This window comes from Pleurodeles waltl, chromosome 8 (assembly GCF_031143425.1).
Source record: "Pleurodeles waltl isolate 20211129_DDA chromosome 8, aPleWal1.hap1.20221129, whole genome shotgun sequence".
In the NCBI taxonomy this organism is placed as follows: Eukaryota; Metazoa; Chordata; class Amphibia; order Caudata; family Salamandridae; genus Pleurodeles; species Pleurodeles waltl.
The window spans coordinates 1,411,215,751-1,411,221,750 of NC_090447.1; positions in this window are offsets into that span (position 1 = coordinate 1,411,215,751).

Sequence of the window (6,000 nt, forward strand, 5' to 3'; positions counted from 1 at the left end):
CGTTGTGAAAAAACATGTATTTATCCCAGAACAGTAAGTTTAGCAATAACCACTAGCTCTAGCACTAAAAACAGAAAAGAAAATAACTTTTTTAGGCAGTTGTGAATAATTGTAAGAGGTGGTTCACTGAAAGTTAAGAAAGTCAATCCCTGAAGTGGGTTTACCTATCCCCCATACTCTGTGCTGTGGTGGGCGGAAGCAAGGTGTGAATGACAGTGCAACAGACCAATGAATGAAGAGCTTTGACCAATAGCCTTTTCATGTATATGTATTATGTGTAATGTTGGGGGAAAGCAATAGTCCAGCCAGACAGTTAAATCTGCCTCAAAATACAGAACTAAAAAACGCGGAGTACATATGTTACGGTATTGAAAAGTGTAAAATATATTAAAATGTAAAGATTAAGTAAGAAAAAGGTAAGGCAATGAAAGGTATGAGGAGAACTCCACAGTTCTCCACTAATAAAAGTGTGAAATAAATTAATTTAATTAGTTTAAGAAACGCAATTCTGAGATTAAACTCTGAATTCCAGAAAAAATCTAAAATATAAAAAAAATGAGAAACCGAACTCCTCCTTTCATCACTTTGAGAATAATCAGTCAAGATCGATCTCAAAGTTATTAATGAAGCTGAAAAAAACACATGAAATCTACAAATAAATAAATTGACCCCAGGCTGATAGTGTAATTTATTGCATATTAACATGCTGCATAAACTGCTGAGAGCCCATGGTGGGTGAAGACAGGTGTTTGTGGTGGGTGACATCTTTGTAGTCAATGGAAGTAAACCAATTTTACATGCTTATCTCGGTTTAAAAGTTTAACAACACCATTGAAGGTTATATGATTCATTTGGCATGTTAGGACAATGGAAATTATTCCAAGACATGCTACACCCACAGAATGATGATGGCAGCACAGACGTTGGAATTGGCCCTATCTGAAGGGTCACCACAAACATTTGTCCTTCCTCTCCACTTCTTTTTCTGACCTTGTTTTTGTTGGCTTTTAGGACTCTGAGCACTTTGCCAGTGCTAAAGTGCAAGTGCTCTCTCCTTTAAACATGGTAAAATTGGTGTATACATAATTTGCATATTTAATTTACTTATACCTTGTAAAGTGGTATACCACATACTCAGGGCCTGTAAATTAAATGGTACTAGTGGACCTGCAGCACTGATTGTGCCATCCATTTAAGTAGCCCTTTAAACATGTCTTAGGCCTGCCAGTGCAGCGCATGTATGCACTTTACTGCCACCTTGACGTGGCATTTAAAACCCTTTGCCAAGCGTTAAATTCTTATTTGATTACACATAAGTCACTCCAAAGGTATGTACTTTCAAGGGTGGGTGTCAGCTACACTTTGTGCATTCCTTCTAGACAGCCTCAAACATGGGAAGGCTACGTGTGTCTGAGTGCTAATCTGCATTCTGATGGTTATTTCTGGGCAGGTAGGGTGGGAGGGGCTGACACTTACACCTGAATAGGCACTGCCTGTCTGCACACAATGGGCTGATTACCCCCTACTGATAGTCTGGAGCCAGGGCTGAGGAAGAAAGGATACTTATGAACTTCAAAGGCCCCTCTTTCAATTCATCCCCACTTCAAAGGCACAACTGGGTATAAGTATTCGGTCTATGACCCCATCAAATCAGACAATCTGGACCTATAACTAGTCTCTGTCAGAAGAACTGCTGTGCTTCATCAAGGACTGTCACTTTAGTGGACTGCTGACCTAGAAGAACTGCTTTTCTGCTGTGCTGCCCTGCTGCATGTTACTCTCTGACCTTGCTGAGGGAGAGCTGGACTCTGCCTTGCACCCCAAAGTGATCTCAAAAGGCTTGCTGGCTTGCCTCCTGTTGTTAGAGACTCTGGATATGAAAGTCTCTAACCCTGCTCTTGTGCCTGGTTCACTGGAATTGGACCCAGATACTTGCACCAGTGAAATCGAGGTCAGCTCCTGCTTGCTGGAGGTGGCCACCAATCCATCGACCCTGTTGCGGCCCATCACACTTGGGGGTCTGAGCATCACCTCTGGAATTGACACATCGACCGGCGGATCCCACTGCCAGCTGGAAGTGGCACCTGGTGCATTAGCATCGACACAGCCCTAAAAACCACTGCATCGCTGCCATCGCTAAAGGAAGATTGACGCCTCCCTTCAACAGCATGGAGAAACCAGGTGTATCGGCTTCAGCATCAATGCATCGCCACTTTGATGCTCATCTTTGGAAAGCAGCACACTGCTATCAACATGTGGGAAAAATCAACTCATCCCCTCAACTGCGGGAGTGACACTGACGCATCTACAGACGTATCATCCCTGCATATAGTGCATGCAACCAGGATCAAGGTGCTCTGTTCCCTGGGCCTGCCTGGCTCCTGTATCTGACCAGTGCCCCATCACTGTCGGCTTGAAATGTTGACTTTGCCTTGGTCCAGCACAGCCTCAAATAACCCCTAAAGCTCTACTTGCTTCTAAGTGCTACAACTCTTTTATTCTTCTGAAATTCATATCTCTACTTCTAATCATTGGATTTTTGTTGTTTTGGTCTAACTTATTTATAAAATCATAAGTTGTTTTTCTAACCTGATGTGGAGTCTTTTTGTGGTGTTTTATTGTGTTACTGTGCATGTGTATTGCACAAACACTTTAAACATTGCCTCTTTAGATAAGCATGGCTGCTCTGTGCCAAACTACCAGAGGGTGAGCAAAGGTTATATTTTGTTGTGTACCTGGCTTTCCCTGACTACAGTGGTGATCCCTACTTGAACTGTGTGCATATCCTCGCCAACTAGAGACCCCCATTTCCAACAATATGTGATTTATTTTTTTCTTATAGAAATGACCAGAAAAGTAGTTTTATAGTGCACCAAGTCTGTCTATTAGCCAGCAAAGTCTGATTTGTGAATTGAAAAATGGCTTGTCTTTTCAGAAACCTAATTGATTTTGGCATGCAAAGATTTATGAAACATGTATTGCTACCATCAGGCTGCTTTAAAAATTCATTAAAAACAAAGGGGGTCATTTTGACCTCAGCGGTCTTTTTTGAAGACCGCCGAGGGACCGCCGTGCAGAAGACCGCCAGTGGTGGCGGTTTGCCGCTCGGCCTATTATGACCGTTGGCAGCTCTCCGTCCTTTTACGGATGGAGAGCCGCCAACAGCCATACTGGCGGGAGGCGGGGAAGTGGAGGTTGCTCCACTGCCACGCCAACTGAACACCGCCCAGCGAATCACGTCCTGTGATTTGCCGTGGCGGTGTTCTGTTGGCGGTGTGGTGTCGGCAGAGCTTCCCCCATGGATCCCGTCCCCTCCCGGAGGATCATCGGACCAGGTAAGTGGATCGTCCGTGAGGGGAGGGGGTGGGGGGGGAGTTGTGTGTTGTGTGGGTGCATGGGGGTGTGCGTGTGTGTATGTAGAGGGGGTGTGTGAGTGCGTGTATGCTTGCCGGGGTGTTGTGTGTATGGGAATGAGTGCGTGTATGTCTGTGGGTATGTCTGTATGGATGTGTGCATGTATGTTTGAATGTGGGTGTGCGTGTCTGACTGTGTGTGTGGATGTAGGCATGTATGTCAGCGTGTGTGCGTGTAAGTGTGTAGGTGGTGCCTGCGTGCGTGTCGTGTGGGTATGGGTGATGTGATGTTGGGGGTCGGGGTGGGGAGGGGGGCCCTGCCACCTTTGGGGGGTGGCAGGGGTGGTGGGGGGTGTAGGGGAGGGAGTCGGGGTGGGGGTGGGAGGTGGGGGAGACCCCTATCAGTGCCAGGGAAGGAATTCCCTGGCACTGATAGTGCTTTCTGCCATGGATTTCATGCAGTTCACACCGCTGGAAATCCACGGTGGTAAGCCGGGTCCAAATACCGCCGGCGGTCTAGTGACGGCCGCTGGGCTGGAGACCCAGGTCTCCAGCCCAGCAGTTGTCTCCGCCCTGGCAGGCGGAACGGAGAACCGGCGGATGACCATGGCGGTAACCGCCATTGTCTTAATTCCACAAAGTAAGACCGCCAGCCTGTTGGCGGTCTTACCGCCGGTTCTCCGCCTTCCGCCAGGGTCATAATGACCCCCAAAATGTACCCACCATTCAACCATCTGCTGCTGTGGGAAAATTGATTCACCCAGTACTGTAGATTGGAAGAAGACACGTGCTACCTCACACACTCTATAACGTACTGAGAGAGACACTATAAAGGCTTTTCTCCGTGTAAAAATGAGTCCCAAGGGCAGCATTTCAAATAACAGGACGTTTGCTTATGTAGCACTTTGTACAGTCACTTTAAGCACTGGCCTATGTTATGGACATGATTCACTTAGTCCTGTTTGTGATGGACATTCATTTGTAGGAGGCCCAATGTACCTTCGATAATACCTAGCAGTGTGGCTGGTGGCGGGCTTTGAAGAATATGCTACAAAAAGATCTTTTGTGCGACATATTTTTAAGTTATCTGGTGTACCATGATCTGGTTGTAAAGTAATGTTTTACATTTTTCATTCGAATGAACTTTGTTTTTGTATAGTGTATGATTTATATCACTTAATTCTCGTTTATTTTGAGCAACTGACTGTCTGGCAAGGACCATGAGGAATAAACTCAGTACATAATTGGTCAACATGAGCAAACCGTAAAAGCAGAGGACTATAAAAAACAGAACTTTAAAGAGGTGGTGATTCCTAAAGTTCTAGGTGGTGAGGAGCAGCCATGCTAAATCTGGAGACAACCTTTCAGCACTGGGTGTTGCAGCTGGAAAGAAATTGATGGAATGGCTGAGTCTTATCTTTTCTTAGGTATGGTCTTTGAGATTGCTTTTGCTGTCTTCAGACTATTGTTTTTCACGAGAAAGCATACATAATATAATTATAAAGAGAGGTTCTAGTCAACCGGCTTTATTCATTGGTCTACTAAACTGTCACTCGCATTTTGCTTTCATCCACCACAGCATACAGTGTGCTACAGTAGGTCTGGTCACTTTACCCATTGGCTCTCTAGCTGCTGAGCGACTGCACAACGCCTGTGCACATTATTCATCTCTTCAGTTGCAAAGATGGGTCAAAGTGTGCATTTTTATCTTATTTATTTTATAAATAAACTTTTAATACCAGCTATTTATTTTGTGTACACTCCTTTTGAAAGTTTATGTTATCAAGTGTTTATATGACATAGTAACTGTCTTTGATTTCAGTAATTGGTTAGGTAGCGTTTTATTATTTTCTCCATTAACAATAATAATAATAAAATACATGGCACAGCTGAAAAACTTAGGGGCAGATTTAAGAGCCCCGTGCACCATCTAACGACACATTAGCGTAATTTTTTTTACACTACGGTGGCATTAGATGGCCAAAAACACCGCACCAGATTTACAAAGTGGTGCAATGGATGCATTGCGCCACTTTGTAACCCTTTGAGCTACATCATGCATGCGCCATGCATAATGTATGCAAAGGGGGCGTTCCCCTGTTAGGGGGGCCGACAAAATGGCGCAAAGAAATCTAAGACATTTTTTTGTGTCATTTTTTTGGCACTTTTAACGCCTGCTCAGAGGAGGCCTCAACAGGCTTTGCAGAATTAGCGTCAACATTTTTTTACGTTAATCCTGCAAATCTCCAAACTAGCGCCAAAAATGTTGATGCTAGTTCTCTAACTACCGCCCTGGTGCTTCCTATCTTAGATGCGGCGCACACATGGTAGTATTAGGGGGCGCTAGTCATTTGGATTTCACAAACCAGTGTATCTTATATGATTTTATCTAGGTGAGTGAATCCCATAGACCCATTCTGGCTTGTCAGAATTCTTTTGCGGGGCTCAGGTCGCCAACAAGATGTGGGGCCCTTATCTAGATTCATGGCAACGCCTAGTGGAAGCTAAGGATACCTGCCTCACCATGAATATATCACAGAAGCAGGAGAAGTCTGCTTTGTGATATGTGAATAGATTTAGCTGTGGCCTTGCTGGGCCCTGAAAAAAAAAAGTGGGACCTAGGTGCAATAACCCGAGCTGCTCCCTA